At 33.8% G+C, this 21,949-nt stretch overlaps 1 protein-coding gene across 3 annotated transcripts in view; it reads left to right on the plus strand.

Moving 5' to 3' along the window:
* The first annotated feature begins 5,829 nt into the window (after positions 1-5,829).
* Positions 5,830-21,949, plus strand: part of LOC118190545 (SEC14-like protein 2) — a 186,482-nt gene continuing 170,362 nt past the window's right edge. The window contains exon 1 of one of the 3 annotated variants that reach the window (XM_035361277.2): positions 5,830-5,922. The gene's annotated coding sequence lies outside the window, so the exon portion shown is untranslated. Of the gene's footprint in view, positions 5,923-19,579; positions 19,747-21,949 lie in introns of those variants that run through there. The other 2 variants (XM_085808294.1, XM_035361279.2) reach the window with 2 other exon arrangements.

Here is a 21,949-nt window from a genome sequence, read left to right on the forward strand (position 1 = left end):
TTCTCGGTGGAACTATTTAAAAAATATATTTTGCTATTTGCACAACCTATTGGCTATATTAAATGTTCTAACAAAAAATATTAAATTAAAAATTGATTACCATTTTAATTATAAAAATTTAAGTTATAATACCTTAATTCTAAATTTTAGCGTGAAATTTGGGCCTGTTTAAGAGAGATCAATTTCTTTATGTCTGGTCTTATTTCACTTAACTTTAACCATAAATTAGTATCTAATTTAAATTTTGTTTTATGTTAGTTTTTCAAATAAAACGTGGAAGAAAATACTTGTTCATACAAACAGGTTGTGCGAAAAGGCAATAAAAATTAACAGCTTTATTTGAAACGCCTTCTTTTTTCCAGTCAAAATTTAAGAAGTGTGTTACTTTTGAAATCTTCAGTTAGAGTTCGATCACAGGAAATTTCTATCAGTTTTCCTTTTTCTTCACGAGGTTTTTGAATTTAATAGTTAGAAATACTTTTTTTGCGTACTTTGTTGAGTACCACCTATTTTTCTCTTGCGTACCACCTATTTTACTCTTGCGTACCACCGATTGCGAGTCGCTGCTCTATAACGATTTATTAAAAAGGGTATTTAGAGCAGGTTTTTCATTGGTATAAACTTCCCTCGGTAAGCAAAGCATGGATTTATTATGAAATATTCATAAGCTAAAATGATAAGCGAAAAAGTAATTGTCTTTAAGTTACGCAAGAAAATTTTCTAAGTATGCCTCTACGCAAAGAATATATTAATGTTATCAGAGAACTTAAAAATCTTGGAATAACACTTATTTATAGCAAGGTCAAATATTGTGTTGCTGTGGTTCATCCTCCCAATTTGACCTAGATCCACAAATTCATCGCGGCCAAGAGAAAAAAGTTTGAACCTGTCGCTGGCCTACGTCTTGGGCATGTTATAGATGAGAGTATGAGTTTACACTGCTGCGCTCGAGGTTCGACGGAGAAACTCCGCAGGTACGTCTAAGGATGTCCTATCCCTCTTTCTTTACTAATCTGTCTAGACTGTAGAGACATTAAGAATTTTTTTGGAGGTCGTAGAGATGAAAAATGAGCAAACGCTTTCGCCGGGAATCGAACCACGGACCACTGGAATACCAGCCCAGCGTGCAGAACCACTACACCATTAAGTCACGCTAGGAAATCGGGAGAAATACCTTATAAGACAACTTTCATATAGATGGTATTTATGACCCCTGTATCACAAAGACACTATGCATTTACAATTATTTACTTTTACCGGAATTTCTAAACCCTGTCCAAAGCTATTACAGTCAGCTCCATTGTCACTATGCCACACAGCGACGCAAGGCAAATTTCTTATGAAACTATCATGAGCTGAAGTTGAGTAAAGCGAAGAAAAAACTATCATTAATTCATTATGAGAAAACTTTTAAACCATTGTATTAAGCTGTAAAGTAGCTAATGAGACAAAGAACTTATAAATCTTAGAATAATCGTAACATATAGCAAAATGCAAAACATTATGATAAATTGCTCATCCATTTTTTGCCTTGTCACCCAAATACGCCGAAAATTTGAAACAAAAGGTACAAATTGTTATCTACTAATTCTGTTACAAATTATTAATATGAACATGGATTCTCGCAGGATATAATAGCCTGCTACACAGTACAACAGACAGCCTATGCTAAAATTTGCAAGTGTGGATAATCATAATAGAGAACATTACAGCCTATACTAAAATTTGTAAGCCAGGATAATCATAATAGAGAGCATGCAGCCTATACTAAAATTTGTAAGCCTGGATAATCATAATACAGAACATACAGATCATAGTAATAAATATTACAGTTACGTAATAAGTCTATCCTAAAGTAAAGCTGCAATTAAAACAACTTCTATATCTTATAAGCTCCTAAACAAACTAAGGGGGGAAAATGCAGCCTCGCATTATGGATTGAAAATTATCAGATGCTTTTTGTGTATTTGTTCAAACAAAAGGTTGACAGAAATTACAGCATTTTACCCGCGGAAGTCTTTCCTTGGATGTACCACTTAGCACATTTAGCTAGCAAGTCAAAGATCCCTTGTTCGATTCCTGGCGAGTGTTTCCACTCCGAAAAGCTTAACATGTTCTACAGTGGCCTCCGAATTAGAGTATGATATACGATAACGTATTACCAGATGGATTAGGATGACTTGAACTCATTGCAAATGGATTAGGATGACTTGAACTCATTGCCAGATGGCTTAGGATGACTTGAACTCATTGCCAGATGGATTAGGATGACTTGAACTCATTGCCAGATGGATTAGGATGACTTGAACTCATTGCAGATGGATTAGGATAACTTGAACTCATTGCAGATGGATTAGGATGACTTGAACTCATTGCCAGCTGGATTAGGATGACCTTGAACTCACGCCTCACTCCAGACGTCCTTTCAGTGGGGGACGAGATAAGAAACTTCTCGCTCGTATTCTTGTGGCTCAGTAGTTAGAGTATGCAGCTAGGAGATGGAAAATCTGTTATCCGACTCCAGAAGAGAGAGCAGCTGATTTAAATTTCTGTCTGAAAGTCTGTATCCACAAGGCCTTTATTTGACTAGTCAAATTAAGGTGAACTTTATATGGTTACTTCCTGTAAGGGCAATTTTTAAAACTACATCCTCGTTAGAATTAATAAGAAGGTTATTTTGAATGTCAGATTTATTTAAACATAAATATGAATACAGAATGTTTGTTTTGGAAAGGAAACGCCTGCGCATTATTTACAGTTGTGGCTAGACTATTTAATATGACATACAAAGAAAAGGCTTTTCACCTAGGAGACCTGAGTTCGAGCATGGGACTTGAGTTTTGTGGGGCCAAAATCACAGCTGAGTGTCAGAGTTTTCCAACAACAGCAGAGAATTATCCAAAGGCCATGGAACAGTTAAAAGAACGACTTAGGAGAGTTGCTTTGCTTGTTCAGATTTGCGTTTATGACTTTAGTATGTTTATGAAGACGCCGTGACTGGAAGAGCCAAGGCCGATTTGGCAGCTTTATATGACAAACTGGAAGCTAAACTGAGGGCTTTGGAGAGCTTGAAAAATGCAAGAAAAGTTTGGGGATTTTCTAATTCCATTAGCGGAAAGCTACCTCCTGAAATAAGTTCTGCTTATATGGGAAAGAAGGAGAAAATACGGTTGATAGTTTAATTAATTATGGCGAAGCATATTGAAGCTATCTTCCTAAGAGAAGGATGCCTTCGTGGAGGACTTTTGAAGGAAAACTGGCTCGTATGCCCACTACACTTGAGGAAACCCACGAAAACGCACATTCATCCAGCTTGTTCACCTGGAATCTAAACCAGGTCTAAACCACCAGTGTTCAGCGATTTTACGCAGAAATTACGAGTCAAGTTATTCCAGAAATTCAGAGCAACTGACGAATTTCCTGCGCCAAGAATTTCAAAGTGAAAAAATGGTGTCATTAACAAGAACTGATTTTTAAAGCTATAAAAAAGTGCATTAAGTGATAAAAAAGGTACTTACGTTACGTACCACGCAACCACCGTGGAGCAATTTGGCGATTTTTTACAGATGAAAAGGTAACAGTTATTTATCGGGTGCGAGGTAAGGGATTACGTGCCTTTGTTTTTAGAAAGATTTTCAAACTAACGATGTTTATCCTAAGTTGATAAACATTATCAACATAAAAAAAGAAAATATATTTTAGCAATTAAAAATACAAATTTGAATTATTAAATAAGGATTACGATGCATTAACAAAATAAAACCCTTACGTTCTCTTCAAATCTTTCTGCAGTTTTTTTGTGCCATTCTCTCCCGAAGTGCACAGTGATCTGTTTTCGCTTAAAAAAACGTCAGAGAATTGCAGAGACTCGGTTTCGTGCAATCCTTGGAAGCATTGGGCTTTCCTCGTTGCTCCATTTAGAAAACATTCAACAAGATTTTGTACTCCTGCAAAACTTTTAGCGTAGTTATACCAATTCATACTTTTAAACTAAATTTAAGGCAAAAAATATCATGATGTGTTTATCAAAACCGTTGGAACTTGGAATACAACAAAAAAGAATGCATAAAATGCGGAAGCGTTGCTTGACTGAAGTACTGTTATGAGAATGGTTGCCATAATTTGCACATTCTGAAAATTTGATTAATTTTTTAAGGTGGTTGCGTTAATACGTGGGAGCGGCCAATTTAAGACCACTGTCCTGATATATAAAGAGGTTAAAAAAATCACAAATTTTTATGCGTTTTACTTTGAACAGTAAGATAAACGCGAATCTTTCATTGCAGTTGTACTGAAACCGGTGCATTACCATTTGTTATAGTCAAGACTGTCAACTACTTATATTTGTTATTTTTTTCATGTATTGTTTCGAAACTTGTTACAGTACTTAGCATGGCTGAAAGGAAAAGTTTCTCCTCAAAGCTATTTTAAAAGCGGTAATGTTTCATTTACATGCTATAATGAAAATCTGCTAAAAAGCAGAACAAATCGGGAAATTAATGATTGCAGTGTTGCATATTTAGACAATTGCAGAGTTGCATTAATAGATACTTTACTTAAAAAAGGCAAAATATTACATCCTAATAAGAAATTTATATTAAATAAGAATATAAAATTATTCTGTAGCATTAAACATTCTATACAGTCAATCGCTAGCAATTGTGTGGGTCAATAGAATCCCACATCATTTAGTTACAGGTTAAACTTGCATTAATACAATATTTCAAATTATAAAAAAAAGTTTTTACCTTTTCTGGAATCCTCTAAAAGAGGTATTAGAATTGAATTTCTAAATTATTAATTCTTTTCCATTATTAATTCTATTGCTCCATTATCAGTTTCTGTTTCCTATTATCACTATTGCTCCACCATCAATTTCCAGAACTGTTTCATTTTTTTAAGTGTTCTTTTCAAAGTAAGTATCATCAGTTAAAATTTCCAAAGTGTATCACTCTATATTCGTTTATTGAAATAACTTACTCTTCATGTATTGAAATAACTATCCTAAGAGATACAGATACAGGTAGAACTGGGTAGGAGCTTCAGAATTTCACCATTGGTAGTACAGGTTCCCTTTAGAAATTCCTCCATGAAAGCACCCCTCAAGTGAGGTAGATATCCTTGTATGTTTTGCCATATTCAAATAACCGAACTGAACACTATTTGGTTTGGTGACAGTATGTCCGATAGCGAAAAAGTTTTTTAGTTAATCAGGGACATCTTCGATAAATTAATATTTCGGCTATCTTATTTTAGTGGCTTGCAGTACATCGAAAGTTTTCTGTCATTACTTGAAACTAGCTATTTGATAATTTAATAGAACAATAAATTATCCGAAATTAAAGAAGATCGTCCAGAAAGCTGTATAATGTATTTTGTCCCTTTTGTCCGCATGCCTTCGTGGTGTAATTGGAAAGCATACTCAAGCGTATTTGAGAGGTCCAGGATTCGAGTCCGGGCGAGGGCACTGCAATTTTTCACTTCTGCTGCTTCAAAAATACCTAATGACTGTATAGCGTAATGTCATTCAGCTGTGATACGTGCCTTAGCTTAGTAAGGCTGAAGCTCCTCGTTGCAGCTGAAATTACCACCCGGGTTCTTTCGCACCTAAATATCAAAAATGCCTACATAAAGCGTTTTTGTAAGTAAATATTAATATAAAATCTAATTTAACAAGAGTCAACAAAATGTGACAGTGATTACTCATCTAAATTATCACATCACTATAAAAAGAAATCAAATAAAATGCTATCATTTTGAGATAGATTATCTTCCTTGCGATAAACTTTATCCTTTGCCTATAATATTTCCTGATAATTTATTCGTTTATTTAAGCAAAACAAGTGGGGAAATTAGTTGCGTTGGTTTTCATTAGAAGAGAAGAAGAAAATACAGGCTAACTATTGCTGATATACTTTTGAGGTACTTGTGAAATTAATTATATAGTACACCATTTTTTTTTTCAGTGTTCTGTTTAAAATAATCAAATTAGTAGAAAATGCATAAAATACTGAATAGTGATGCAAATGTATAACTTACGAATTATCTTTAATTTATATTATTGTTTAATTTTAATATCATAATAATCAATTCCAAAACATCCCATAATTAACTTGCTGTTGAATTATATTACGCTACTTAAGAGTATTGGTGTTTATTTTATTGTAGTTATTGCAAAACAAGCTGGTTCTGATATGATCCCGCACCTAGTAAACAACTGCACACATAAAATAAATTCTAATTCTAGACTATCACTAGAGTTAAAGAGCTTAAGAGAGTTAAATATATTTCTGGAATTTCTAATTCAGATAATTGTTTTTGCTAGTACTCTTTCATGATTGATGATACTGATGTTGCTTATTGAGAGCTGAATTTTGATTACTCTCTAATATTTCTTCATTACAAATTAGAAATTTTCTTGGTCAAGAACTATGTTTTAAGCATTCTCTTAGATTGTTTTCTGTCGTTTTAAAGTATTAACAGGGGTTTTAACGTATTATGTCAAATTCTTCTGTGAGTATCCTGCCCAGAATATAGCATTATGTAGAAAGAGTAAACCCTTGCCGAACGCGGGTGTTACGTCATCAACACACTGCCCGTATGGCAAAATCCTTTTCCTCAAAGTTAACTTTCTATGAAAAAAAAAAAAAGATTAGTTATAGTTCAGATTAAGAATGACGTACAATTTCCACAAACCTAAATATTATCGTAATTAAAAAGGGGAAATGAAATAAATGTTAATTGAAATTCTTTCAATTGCTGCTTAATAAGTAGGTTCATGAAATAGTTATTTTTTTAAATAGCTAGTGAATTTTGTTAGGGACAAAGTTTGATGCAACTTTTTAAACGTTTAGCCGTAAAAGTGCAAAGTTTTTCAATACCTCTTAAAACGCATCCTCTGATTTCTTCTTTCAGTCAATCACCATCATTATAAAATCACACAATTCCTGTGCCTTTCTTAACAATTCGCTTAACTTCTTTTACATTAAATTTTCTTCATCTTCTTCACTATCGTTGCTTTCACCGTCTGCTGGTGTTATAATATCATTTAGTTTTTCATTTGTCATTTCACGATCGTCATTATAGACTAATTCTTTGATTTCTCTTTTTTCCATACCTGAAAATCCTTCGCCGCCTATTGCTTTTGTAGTTTGTACGTTATCCATGTCTTCATTTTCAAGCAATGAAAATCCTTTAAAATTGTTGAGAATTTTTGAATTAGCCAAAGCTGAATCAAGTAAGCATTCATTGTAGATGAAATCCCTTGTTCCCATGCAAATTTTATCATTTATGATGAATTGCTTCCAAAAAGCCTGTATAGTGCTTTCTTTCGTCTAGCGCATTATTTGAAGAGATGTAAACATGCCCGACACTATATAGGCTTTGAATGGTTTTATGATTCCTTGATCGATTAGTTCGATTAAATCAATACGCATAATCAAGATCTTATTAATTGTAAAAAATTATAAATAAAATTGATAATTAATTATTGATACAATGCTATATCAACATGTAAGGAAGAAAATACAGTACCGCTGCTCATTAAACTCATTAGTTAATAAATTTAGCCGCTCATTAAGTTTAAATTTCCAGGAACCAAAAAAATGCTTACTAATCAATACAAAAATCTCCGCTTATTAATTCATCTCCGCCACTCAGATTCTCCATAGCCAGAAAATCTTACTCGTACCTATCAAAGCTTTTTGTAATTTATCTATTTAACTTATGGTGGACTGTGGCTTTATCATTCAGGAATAAAACGGATAACAGATGGTGGATAAAACAGATACTTTAATAAAACGGATTTGACAGAAACATTTTTCCCCTCCGATCTCTAAACCTGTGAGACACTGCTTTCAAAGTTCTTTACACTCACTGGACTTCAGAGGTACAGAATTTCTTAATTTTAACAAAATCAGTCCTTTTGGAGAAACTGTAAATGTGTGAAGGTTTCTTCTCGAATACCAGCTGCTAGGAGTACGAAATGCAATCCACATTTAAATTTTTCCCTTTGGGACAGACATATTGTGTTCACACAGAGTTACAAAAATGTTCATGAAATGCTTTTAAGCATTACCGTACATTAAGAATCTTTGAATGGAAAGAGAATAGTAACTGTAGACTGAAAAAAAAAGGAAAGAAAACATTGGTCATGCTTCTAATCACAAAGAAATAGATCGATTAAACAGACAAAGGGTGATATTTCTGCCGATCAGACATGTAAATTTTGAAATATGAATAAATCATTGGGAAATTAATTTTTTTTTAAAATTTGTTTGCTAAACTTATAATACGCGAAAATCCCAATCAAAATGTTTTAAGCCTAAGCGAGAAGTACTAATATAAATTGTAAAAAGCTTTTAACGTACTTGGTAATTGTAGCCAGAGAAAAAAACTATATCTAGACTGGGAATTTCTCTAACAGCTTTGTGAGACTTACTCCAGGAACCAAGGAATTATAATTAATGAACCAAGGAATTATAATTAATGAACCAAGGAATTATAATTAATGAACCAAGGAATTATAATTAATGAAGAACTTATAAAATGCAAATGTCTCAAGGAAACGCAAAAGACAGAAAATCGAGAGAATATTAAATTACTTTTCCAGAATGGTTTCGAGTTTTAACGCTGAAAAATTTTTCTATTTTTAGAACTTTTTCCTTAATTTGCTAAATGCTCGGACAGAATTTTATATCAACTGGTATATGGCTCACAAATTAAAGACATTTGTCCATCAGAAATTGCATGGTAAAAAGGAAGAAGCCGGATCATCATTTAGTATCATTTTACTCTGGTTATCATAAATTAAGGAAAAATCACAAAAATCACGAGTATTGAAAATGTTATATGTAGTTTAATGAAACTTACCCACAGTATACAATACATAGTAAGGTATCAAATAACATAAAAAGAAATTACCAGATAAATATGGTAGTATAGAAATTAGAACATGTATAAAATGAACAAATCGAAGGTGTCAGTTTGCTATAGGAAAAGTACCTTCAATATGGAATATGACCGCCTCTAGAAGCAATACAGCACGAACACCGATGTGTGATGCTTTCAATTATGCGGTCTATCAGTTCTATAGGAAGCGAGAGCCGTTGCTCTTGCAAAGCTGTTGCAAGCGCGACAAGGGTCTGAGGGGGTGAATTGAGAGCAGCTAGACGTCTCCTTAAAGCATCCCAAACGTGCTCGATAGGCTTCAAGTCCAGAGATCGAGTTGGCCACTCCATGCGCATAATTGTTTCCTGTTGAAGATAATCATCTACGATGCGAGCCCTGTGTGGTCTTGCGTTGTCGTCCTGTAACAGGAAAGCATCACCTATTGCTCCGACATATGGGCGCACATAAGCATCAAGGATGTCATCTCTATAAATCTGAGCATTCACGGTTCCCCTTGGAAAGACATGGAGGTCTGTGCGTCCACCCAAGGAGATGCCACCCCAAACACAGACACTGCCTCTTCCGTATGCATTGTGTTGTGTAGAGAATTTGTCTGATAGCGGTATAAAAACTAGGTGAATGATTTTCTGATTTATGGAAATTTTAATTTTATTTGATTTTGAATTATTTATTTTAAGGCTTTAATTTTGGGGAAAAACAGATGCTTCTGGGAATATTATTTAGTTTAAAAGAATATTATTTATTTTCTTTTATTTGCAAATTTTGTACAAGCTTTGATTCATTGTGAAAGAAGCGGGGAAAGGGAAGCAATTTTTGCCAAGTCATGATTTCGCGCGCTTTGTCCTTTAGAATGTTCTAGAAGGATTTTCATTGTGTAGTTGACCTTAAGAGAGGAAGTACGTGACAAAAAGGTCAAAGGTTGCTACTTGTGTTTCAATGTAAGTCATTCAGGTTTTTGGCGATTGAGGGTCCGGTTGTTGGCTAAGTGAAGAAGGGCGCGCATGCGCGATCCCCCTTATTTCCGCATTCAGGGGTTGAAAACGCAAATTTTGCCATAATTAAGGGCGCGATAATTGAAGCCATAGTGGGAGCCCGCGTTTGTGAAGGAGACGAAGGAAATTCGAGTTGGAATCACTTACTGACTGGCTTATGGAACTTACTTTGGACGTTACTCGTGAAACTTGCTCTTGGGATGAGCAAGAACAGGCGAGCCGTAATTGCCTAGAAAAACGTTTCTGGCCGGGAGCTGCAAACATACTCCCTTGCCGCGTTCTGGTAAAAAGGCGAAATTTGAACCAGTTACCTACGTGTTGACTTAAGACTTTCAAGACCAAGCGGATAGCCGTGCTGGGCAGCAGTGCTCCTGTTTTCTGTTTTACAGAGGTAAAATAACGTCGTCATTATGATAACCAGTTACCTGCGTGTTGACTTAAGACTTTCAAGACCAAGCGGATAGCCGTTCTGGGCAGCAGTGCTCCTGTTTCTGTTTCACAGACTTAAAAATAACTTCGTCATTATGAAAACCAGTTACCTGCGTGTGTGTTTTCGCAAATAGTGCCCGGACAGGACGATGTCTTCTGAAACTTCCATTTTGTGACCGTAAAGATGAGCCCCGCCGACGTCAACGCTTATTAGGATACGAGTCCTCCACTTCAAGATGTCCACCCAAGATTAGTTTTATTTTTTTTTTGTGTGTTTGAACTTTAAGTAAGTTAAAAACAACGTCGAATCTTAAATTAATTCTCAGGCATTCAATTGTTTCCCTTTCCCCTTTTAAATTACCAAGACAAACCTTAAAGTTTTTATATGAATTTAAATGAAAAGAAAAAAGTAAATGACAAATTGAAGAATTCTCCTTAGACTCTCTGATGAGGATAAGATTCTATTTTTTGTGATGAAATTGAATAAACTGATATTTAATCTGGAAACCTATTACAGTATGTTTTCTTTATATATTTAATATGTTTTTCCTATATATCTTGTATATGTTTTCTTATGTTACGATCCTCTCACGGCGCGGTCCCGGGATGCATTTTTTCACAACGCAAATGCTTTACCGTTTTAACTATACGATCACTAAAAAGTTTGGTAATTAGCAAAAATTCTTAAGAGTTTAGTTTCCTCCCTAAGAGGAAGAAGAAACCTCTCACGGCAAGTAGTTTCTTATTTAACAATTGCACGGATGATAACGGGTTCTAGGTTCTCTTCATATCAAATAACGCCTACTATCGCTTTCTAGACTAAACCTGGACTCATCCGTAAAGAGAACCGCCCTCCATTGATCAGGCGTTCAGTGGACATGTGTCGTGCCCACTGAAAACGGTCCCTCCTATGGCGTGATGTGAGCGGCACACAAATGGCTGGTCGCCTCGCATACAGACCACCTTCGTGAAGCCTTCTACCCACAGTTGACGTTGACACGAACCTTCCGGTGGCTGCAGCAAGGGAAGATCTAAGAAGAATCGGAGTAGCGGTTCTATTCCTGCGTGCACATAATGTCAAATATCGGTCATCAGCGCTCGTCGTAGCAGTAGGCCGTCCTTGGCTGGACCTCCTTAGATGTAGAATCTGTGGTTTGAAATTGCCTCCAAAGTCCATGAACCACAGAAGGACTCACATTTAGACATCTGGCCACTTCTGTTTGACTTTGTCCTGCCTCTAGTCTCCCAATGGCTCTCCATCGCAGTTCTGCAGGCAAATGATGCCTGAAGGTCATTGTTACGAATTGGCTATCTCAGATTTCTGATGTCACTGTCACAGTGAAATATGTGGGCTTGCTCTCAAACATGGACTTTTATGCTCCTCGCAGATGACGTATTCCGAAAGCAGCACCACTAATTTGCATATCGCAGTTTTACTCAGCTACTCTTACTTGGCAACATATTCAAATTTTACACGGCTTAGCTTATTTTTGAGGGAGTTATCGCTATTTTTGTGATTTTTTTTAATTTATGATAACCAGTGTAGCTGATAGTTGGATACAAGACGTTTAACATCGGCTACTAAATGAATGCAAGACACACGAAATTTATAACACAGACGAAACTGGATTGCGTTACAGAACATTACCAGAACTTACATAAATATTTAAAAGTGAAGCAGTTTAAGGAAATGAAGAAATAAGTTTGTTATTATCGTACAATATGGATCCAACAATTAAGAAGACGACATTTGTTTTTGATAAAAGCAGAAAATCTCGATGTTGGAAAGGAGACAAGAATCTACTTCTGACTTGCAACAGCAGCAAAAACTGAAAGGTGACAAAAATATAGTTGCTGATTTTCGTTTTAAATGGGGCAGGGAACTGTAAAAGGAAAAATAGCTAATTAGGTAACTGTGTCCACACACCTCTGTCCTCTTTCTGAAAAACATTGCAGTCTTTCCCTGAAAATATAACTTCTGGCATTCAACCTCTAATTTTAAGGTATTATAAAAGTTTCAAATATCATTACTTGATATCTCTGCTAGAAGTCATGTATAATATAGTCGATACAGGGTGTTAATCTCTGAGAATCAGTAAAAAAAGTTTTCGAAATATGGCTTTTATGTAGAAGAAGCTTCAGAAGAATATATTGTGTCAATTCACAACAGTATTAAGTGAGCATGTATAAAAATTGGCTATGAAAGTGATATAAGAACTTCAGAAAAAGACAGTGAAAGTGATACAGAAAAAAGTTATAAATATTTATTTCGCTGTACTAATCAGTTATTTTATGTTAATGATCTTTACTGTCTTTCTCGCCTTCCGTTTCCTACCAAAATGCTAATTTCAATCTCCAGCATGTTCAAATGAGGTAGAAAGAGATAGTATTTAAAGGAAGGTTTAGATTTTAGAATCAGAGCGTGTTTCGCCTGTTGAAGGCCACGTCATTCCCGTCATTAGGCTTGTCACCCAGATATTAGATTTGAGCCAACTTGCGCTCATTCCTTTTATGTAGCCTTTCGGCTAACTTGCAGATTACATAGTTCAATTTGAATTCTTTACTTTTGAGTTAAGCCATAAATGTTGGCTGGCTCTGTAAGCGCAAGCTTTGCCTTCTGTTAAGTATTATGAGTTAATAAAAGGATCTTTTACACCGTTTGCTAAGTCTTTGTTGTAAACTTTCAAGATATAGCGATAATTCGCTTACGTCTCTGAGAGTTCTAAGTTTATGTTGCCAAAGAGGATTAGACTTTATAAAGGGATTTCATGCAATCCATCATCAATCGAATCTAGAAAAGCACTAAAAATTTTAAGAACAATTTTTGAACCGAAAGGTGCTGACCTGCTATAACGCTGCCAGCAGTTTTATGAAATTGGGAATGGAATTGAAAAACTATTGTTTGACAATATGAAAGAAAAACAGACAGACTTGTTATCTGTAAGAAATAAAATTTCATCACAAACACCATTATAAAAATATTTTTATAAAAAAATTAAAATTGAATTTCAAAACTATATAAATGGTTTAATTTTAGAATTAATTTTTAATTATTCATTTTGGATTAATTAATTAATTATTTGTTAGTTACATTTTATCTGGAAAGCATAAAACTGATATCACGTTTTGTTAAACACAAATCGCCTTCTATTAAACTCAACCGCTTAACAAACTCAAATACTTTAAGAATGAAAGTGATTTTAATAAGCGGCGGTTATTGTGTATAAAAATAAATATAAGCGAAAACATACGTTAAGACTGCAATGTATCTGATATCGATATTATGATACAAGAAGAGTTGATTGCATTGAAGGAGGATATTCAAGAACAAGTTTTATTCAAAAACATGGCTTAGCTAAATTTTGAAATTTAAAAGTCATCCGAGAAAAACATCTCAAAATAAAAGCTGTTACCCAAGCAACATTATTGACTTTTCTGTCTTCTTATGTAATGAAAGCAGGCTTTAGTCAAGTCAATAACTTAGCAAGTCAATAACTTAGGAAAAAAAAAAAAAACAGGTTCAATATTTTTAAATGAGTTAATTTAAGAATTAAGTTAAGCAGTTTTATGCCAAAAAATAGTATGAAAGGTATATTTTAATTTTATAACAGTTATTTTAATTTCAAATCCCTTTCCTATCAATTCCGTTTCCACCTACAACTCCCTATCAGAATGAGTTTTTAGAATTTTTAGAATCGCGTTGAATGCAAATGAGTTAAAATAAGTATTAAGGAAGGTCCAATTTACTTCGATAGAGTCCCTAAAGACTGTGATTCAACTGACAAAGCATTAGGACTTTGTTTTGAATTTTCTAGAACATTTTTGCATTTTCATTTATTATGTATTCTACTTTCATTTAACTTGCAAAGAAATAGACTTTGCTCCCGACAAAGCGGAAATAGGACTTTGTTTGTACTCTACCTTCAACCTATTTCATTACTCTTAACGCATATTATTCTTCTAGAGTTAGCGCATTTATATACTTTGCAAATAATTTTCAAGTATCTCACTACGTTATATATCAACAAAGTGTGCAATTCTACTACTCCTCATCGCACGAATACAATTTCTTGATATATAATCTACTTCATCAATGTTTATTATGTTTCAACTTTATAAACTTTATAAATCAACTTTATAAATCATCCCTATTCTTCATTTTGAAACCTTACAAGGAATTTACATTGAACTCTATATTTACAAAAAAACTTTCTGAAGATTAACTCGTTTTCCCATCGCCATATGACGGGCACTGTCATTCTTCCAATTCTGCAGTTAGCGAACGAAACTCACCAGCTTTACCTTTATAACTTTCTCGCATATATATATATATATATATATTTGCATTTCCCATACAGAAGATAACATTTTCATGTTTGTTTAACTTAGATACTTACTAATCTAAGTTGCGTAAAAGCGCTTATTTTCCTATTTCCAACCAAAGGCCTCAGAGCACAACGCCAACTAGAGGTCAAAACTCATAACGGTTGATGCCTCAAGAACCACCAAGGATGTCCGACTTCAATTACGAGTGCTAGGAGTTAATACCGCGTGTTTGCCTTTGGTCTAAGTCACTCTTGAAGCTGTTACGCTCGGCCGTATTATTACGTGCCTTTTGAAATTCGGCGGCTAGTTTAAATTAAGGGCCAACCATGTTAGATAAATGTGTTTAGCTTCGGCTAAGTCTTGTTTATTTAATGATAATTTAGTTTCTTATTTCTTATTCTGAGTTAAAGCCCGAGTAGATACTTCCTGTAAACCCAAAAAAGGACCGACTGTTTTCTTATGTGAGGGAATAAAAAGGTATTTTAACCCCTCTCGAGTCTACGTCTTTAGTTGTTTGAACTCAGCGATAAGTCACTATATAGTTTAGTAGGTTCCTCGACTTTCATCTTAGACAAAAGGAGTGAGGAACCCTACAAGTAAAATTAATTGCATCAATACATTAAGTGCAGCCATTACATTAATTAAAATCGAACTTTTGTGCAGTTAATGGCTGTAATTTTTTTTTCTGACTACTAGTCTATATTTGTAAAATTAAAAAATAATAAGCTATAAATATAATGAACTATTTTTTTCAAAACATTTGCTTATATTCTTAATCCAATTGTTACCTTTAAGTTATTTGTATTCTGACTATGTTATATGCTATATGCTATAAAGAAAAATGTAAGGATGTCGATGAAAAAACAATTCTTTTAAAAGAGATCGGTAGAGGAAGAGTTCGGATTCCCTGGTTTACACTATATGAAGAATCGGCTTGAAACTCCGTTTATTTATTGTATTCATAGTACAAGATTAAGCATCATGTATTGACTATAGTCAGTTTGAATAGGAATTACGATTATTCAACTCTAATTAAGTTATTTTTCTACCATTGACAAACTACTGATGGCAGGTATAAGGACTAGAGAGATTTATAAATTATTAGAAGAAGCGAAAAAATTGATTTACCGGCCACAGAGGGTATGCAATGGATGCGAGGCATTTGGCCCGACCTGTGTAAGGGATTTAGGAGGGGGGGAAGAAGGAAAGAACAAGAAGAAACGAGACTGAGGTAATTATTAATTAATTTTGTTTCTTAAACTTGACCTAAATTTCATGCTCTAAACGCGAAACTAGAAATGCAATTGGCACATCTGTGTGTTGCAGGGTTCAATGCTAACCCATATTATGCAAACCATATATCTGGGGTAACCATGTTATTATGTATGCAAGAATTGTTATACAAAAGAAGAAAAAAGAAGGAAAGAAAGGAAATGGGGGGAAGAAAGTAAAAACACTGTAGAAATATTAAAATGTGTTTCATTTCTTTACCGTTCATCATGCCGTTGTATGACTATTATTCTGAATGTAATACCGATAATATCAATAATAATTACGAAATGAATATGAATTTAGACTGCTGAATTCTGAATTTGAAATTCTTGCAAGTGATTTACACACCTCTAAATGCAATACGTGACATTTCTCAGAAATTATTCATTCTAAAATTATTCAAGGATGTGAGGATGTCTCAGTGATGGTGTTGGTGTATTTAATTATGGCAAAGCACACTAAGGCTATCTGCCTAAGGGGAGGGATGCCTTCGTGGAGGACTTTCTAAGGGAAAATGGCTCGTATACACGTTACACATGGGGAAAACCACGAAAACGCCCATGCAGCCAGCCCGTTCGCGGGATTCGAACCTCGGACCGAACTACCAATGTTCAGCAACTTTACCGCTCGGCCGCTGGTGGGCCCGGATGTCTCAGTGAAGGAATACCTTTGTGGAGGGTTTTATAAAGAAAACTGGCTTTTTTTGCGCTACATATAAGATTGAGCAAGATTATACTGTATTAAAGTATTTAGATTATAGCAAAATACTCGAGGGTCACTTGCCTAAAGGGAAGGATGCTTTCATAGAAGGGTTTTTAAGAGACTAACTCTCATTCATGTTACTTCGGAAACCTCGGGAATTCTGTGTAGCCAGCCCGTTCGCCGAGATATGAACCAGGATCGAATTATGTGTGTTCAGTGGTTCTGCAGCTTGGCCACTGGTGGGTCTGAGATTGAATATCGTACGCTCTTACCGACTTTGATGCTTTAGATTAATTTTACAGAATCATTTTTATTTCTTCACAGAAAAGTGAACGACTCAGTGACTAATGAAAAACTGCTCTGAATTAGTACGAATCAAGTGATAACACGCTTCTGACTCCAAATCTCCGATAATGAGTATGTGGATTACGCCATTCTAGACTCTGAATTCTGAAGATTTATGTTATAGCAGCCTGTATTCTAGAATACTGTAGTCTGTATTCTAGAATAATCCTAGGTCCATCAGTGGCCGAAAGGATAAAAAAGCTGCTTTACCGTGGCGAATAATAGAATCAACTTATTTCGTTTGATTGATTACAGTATTCGGTATGCTAAAATAATGCTAAATGCTTCGATGTTTTACTACTTTTGCTTTTACAGATTTTTTTGCGCATTCTGTTTTTCTTTCTTTCTTTTTATTTAATTTAATTTTGGAGGGGCAAACTGAAAATGTATAGCTTTTCATGAGCATTTAAAGCTGTATTTTCATTCATAATTTTTTCTCTACAAGTTTCCTCCACATTTGTTTACCTTGCTTCATTTTTCATGCATTTGACGAGTTATAAGGGACTGGGGTGCTCAGCTTCTAATCTTATTTTGACAATTATTAATTGGTAACTTTTTCCTAAACTTTACATAAAGTTCATGCAGTACATTCAGACATGTGAGAAGTAACTGTTAATTATCAGCCATCCGTTGCCCGTCGCCAATAAGATGACGCATAATAAACAATTTCTATTATCAAGGAATTTTTTTCTTTTCTATTAAATTTCTTTATACACTTTTTTCTTTTCTATTAAATTTCTTTATACTCTTTTTTCCCCTTCATCTGATTTCTTGATTTACTTTATGTTATGATAATTTTTTTAGTGTCGATCTATATTTGTATGCTTCCAAAGAGTTATGTAGCTCAGCATTCAAGTAGTGAGAAATACTATATTTACAGCTTTTGCGCCATTTTTCATCTACATTAAAATTTGTGTTCATACGTATGTGTATGTAATAGGATAAATTTGGAGAAAGCTACAACGGATTGGCAACGGTTTTCTGCATTATAACTTGGAGAGATTTTACTGCATAGTTAGAAAGATGACACTCGAAGACAGACGTTGCTGTAAATTCCATACATCATTTTATTCCTTGACAACTAATTCTTAGGACACATATTCTTTTTCATTTCACATCATTATTGTGCGTGCGCTATACCACAATTTTATACAGATTATATATTAGAACCATGGACAACAGCTAGCAGAATTTAAGCGACACGTCAGTGAGCGAAGTAGTGTGTTGGATGCAAGAGAGCTAAAGTGCGCGGTGATCTAGTATGGAAGCTCACCAAGAGAAGGTATTGATTTAGGTTAGAAAGGTTTCAACTCTCAAAATTTTGAGTTTAGGTTCTGAATTAGCTACGTCATCAGCGTTTCGCAAGCCATACGAGAGGGACTGATTTAGAAATGACGCAATCTAGAGAAGTTATTACGATTTTTAGAATAAAGAGGGGGAATTGAGGACTACTGCTATTTTAAATTACAATTTCGATTTACATATTTTTATCCTATAATTTTGATATACATATTTTGTATCTTACATGTATATATAAAAAAATTAAACTACCTATTTATATTAACTAATATATAAAATCAAAACAAATCGAAAGCAAATTAAAATATCACATTCAGCTTGACAAAATAAAATAATAGTTTGGAATAAAATTGTAAAAGTTGTTAAAAATGAAGATAGCCGCGATATGAATTGAATGAAAATAAAAAATTAAATAGAACAAAAAATGACTTCAAATACATGAAAAATGTGCAAAAATAAGAAAATCAAATGGATTTTACATATTCCGGCATATTTTCTTCAGAGAGTTAGAATACCAAGAAATGAAAAAAAAAAAAAAAAAAAAAAAAAAAAAAACTGTTTCCTAGCCAACGGATGCACAGTTCAGAATGAAATTAAATTTAAAACAGGAAATATATAAATACAAATAATCAAACTGGGCATCTACAGACTGCAATCAAAAAAGCACTTTGACCAAATTTGAATAAATAATTAGACAGCAAAACCATAAAACGAAAGTGAAACCAAATATAGAAACACGCACCACGAAGAAGCTATCCCCCCAAACACTTTTTTTAAATTCTGAAATGCGCATTTAACAGAAATGTGATTTGAAAATATTTTTGGGATAATGTAAGTACTTTTTAATAGTAAAACACCGCAATCAACAAGTAAGAAATTAAAGGCTTGTATTGAGAATATTAATTAAATATACAACTCATATAAAATTAAAATAAAGTCATTTAATTCGTTTGAAGCAAGCACAGATTTTGCAAATAATAGAGTCAAGTAGGAAAACTTTGAGTTATAAATTCCATAATACATTCGGGAGTAAAAAAACTATGAAAATTAAGAACAAAACTGCAAAACGAGTCCTAGCATGTGTAATGAATTTAATATCTACGTATCAAGTAAAACAGCTTTTTGTAATGTTATTTAATGCAACTTAGACAGAACGCGGAGAAGTAAAATTGTTACAATATTTAATATTTCCTTTTAACATTAAAATCAGTCGAACCATAATGCAATAATCCTTCTGTGTTTTAGTGAATCAAGAAGAAAATATTATGGAAGATACTGAAGTAGTTTTAACGGCGAAAGATAAAAATGTTTAAAAAATGAAACGAGTTGCTAAAGTATGAATGTTCATTTATGGTTGGCTGTGACTGAAAATCCAGTCTACGCCTCCTACTGTTTAGGTGTAACCTTGCATTCAAATCAGCAGTGTAATTGCGCAGTTTAGATCCACAAGTATGAAGTCTAATTGTTACAGGTATGAAGAGCAATTAAGATACCTCCTTTTTAATAAAATTATGCGGAATTTTATTATTTTAAGAATTTTAATTAATAGTGTGAGTTGTTTTTAAATTATTCATTTTTACTACAGACTTTTCTAATTCAAGTAGTGTCATTTATTATAGTGTTAGCAATAATTTCCTGGAAATGTTTGTTTTGAAATTGAAAAATCCTCTTTTGTCCACTTATTTTTATTTTGTTAAGATTATATATTTGTAGGTTTGAATAATCCGCTTCTGTTTCTACAGTTTTATTTAGCTTAAGGCATTTTAGGTTTGTTTTCCTATTTTATTGCTTTTGTTAATGACAATATTATTATTACTATACCTGTAGGCGAAATTAATTTGTTAAAGAATACAATTTCATCAAGAAATTCCGTAATTTTGAATTTCTTACACCAAGCTTATTAGATTCTTTACTAGAAGTAAACAATCTATATTTGGAATTAAGAATAACTTAAGAATGATCTAAGATTTTGAGCATTTCAGAAAAGTTAAATCTATGAATAAAAAATTAGATTTTTGGACGTCAATTATCAAAGTGATCAGCCAAAGGTTTTTCTTGAGAAAGTACAGCTCTTCTAGGGAATAAGACAACAAGTAATTGAGTTTTTGAAAGCTTTAAAAATCATTTCTCGCGAAGCACTTCTTAAAACCTGAAGAGAAAAATAACTAGATTAGAAAGATTTGGAACCTTCGCTACTTGTTTACAAGTATGAAGTAAAGGTCGCTGTTATTGTAAACATTCTGCTATCATGGAGGGTACAGTTTAAAAAAACTGGTTGTCAAGAGTAACACAAGTGAAAAAACGTTGGGAACAACTGATCCGAGAAAAAAATTTACGGGTTTTGTGCGAGGAGGGACTGAGGTCAGGGTCAGGATGTGACTGGCCATGGAGAAGTTTTAGAATTATTAGAAGAGGTCGAGCGATTTGCTTTAGGGCTGCGATTTTAAACCGGTGGTGATGGTGAGAGGCGTAGTGTATATGACATAGTGTGAGGTGCCCGAAATAATTGTCAGTAATGAGGGAAGATGACAATAATCATAATAAACCCAGATAAAAATCAAAATATTCAGAAAATTTTAATTTGATATTGATCAGAAAGAAAACCAGTTTGAATAATTCCGATGTGAATGTTACTATTCAAAATGTGCTTCAAAGGAATTTAATAAGTTAAATGTAGTCTCGCTGATATTTGTCATATTACTCGATTCCATATGCATCATACCTAGCCATCCTCGTTCTTCTTCTGTCACAGCGTATCATATACGCCGATTGTATTTTCAGCATTTGATGAATAACCTAGCCAGTTACGTCTTTCTTTAAATTGTGATATATGAACCAGCTTGAATATAGATCTTTGTTTTAAATTCGTACTTCTTTTGAAGTTGCGGATTGTAAAATGCTTTCATATAAAAACGGATAAATTATTAAGATGCAGATTATTGCACAGAACAGAAAATACTTGTCGCAAATAGTTCCGATTTGAGGTCTGCACCAAGCAAGTTTTGGGAGACCTCCTTTTCAAATGAACTTGAAAATGCACAGTGATGAATGGTTTCAGAGACTTGCATAATTATCCAATATTTTTTTCGAATTTAAATAAAGTGAGTTTAGAATTATTGAAAAGTTCCATAATTTTTTCCAAAGAGTTTGACAAAACTGATTCTACGTTTAATACGCTAAAAAAGTTAGATTTATGGAAATCATGCATTGAAAATATATTAGACTGAAATTTTTGAGACACTTTACAAATTCTTGTCAGAAAAATTAGTTTCAGTTTACAAACGAAGCGAGGCTAAGAACCCAATTACAAGGCCTCTAAGAGTGATTCAAACATAACTTAAGAAAACCAAGTGAGAAGGACAGTTGGGTGTCAGATCCTATGAATGAAAATTAATTTAAAGCAGCCTCAAAATTAACATACTATGAAAAAGAACAACTTACACTGTTTTGACTTTATTTATTACAGTTTATTGATTTTATGGGGTTAAAATAAAAGCACTGCAAGATATACTGCGAGAATACCGAAAGAAGATCAGGGGTATCATTGGTTCTTAAGAGGAAGTTTAGGGGTACTCCATAATTACAGCCTGTCTCATTAAGGGATACGCGAAAGAAAACCAAATTGAGAAGCTTTAGGTTATCAAGTTCAAAGAAACTTACAGGGAATGCTTCAA

This window comes from Stegodyphus dumicola, chromosome X1, assembly GCF_044657685.1.
Source record: "Stegodyphus dumicola isolate Sdum_Otavi_A_Nest chromosome X1, ASM4465768v1".
NCBI classification, from domain to species: domain Eukaryota; kingdom Metazoa; phylum Arthropoda; class Arachnida; order Araneae; family Eresidae; genus Stegodyphus; species Stegodyphus dumicola.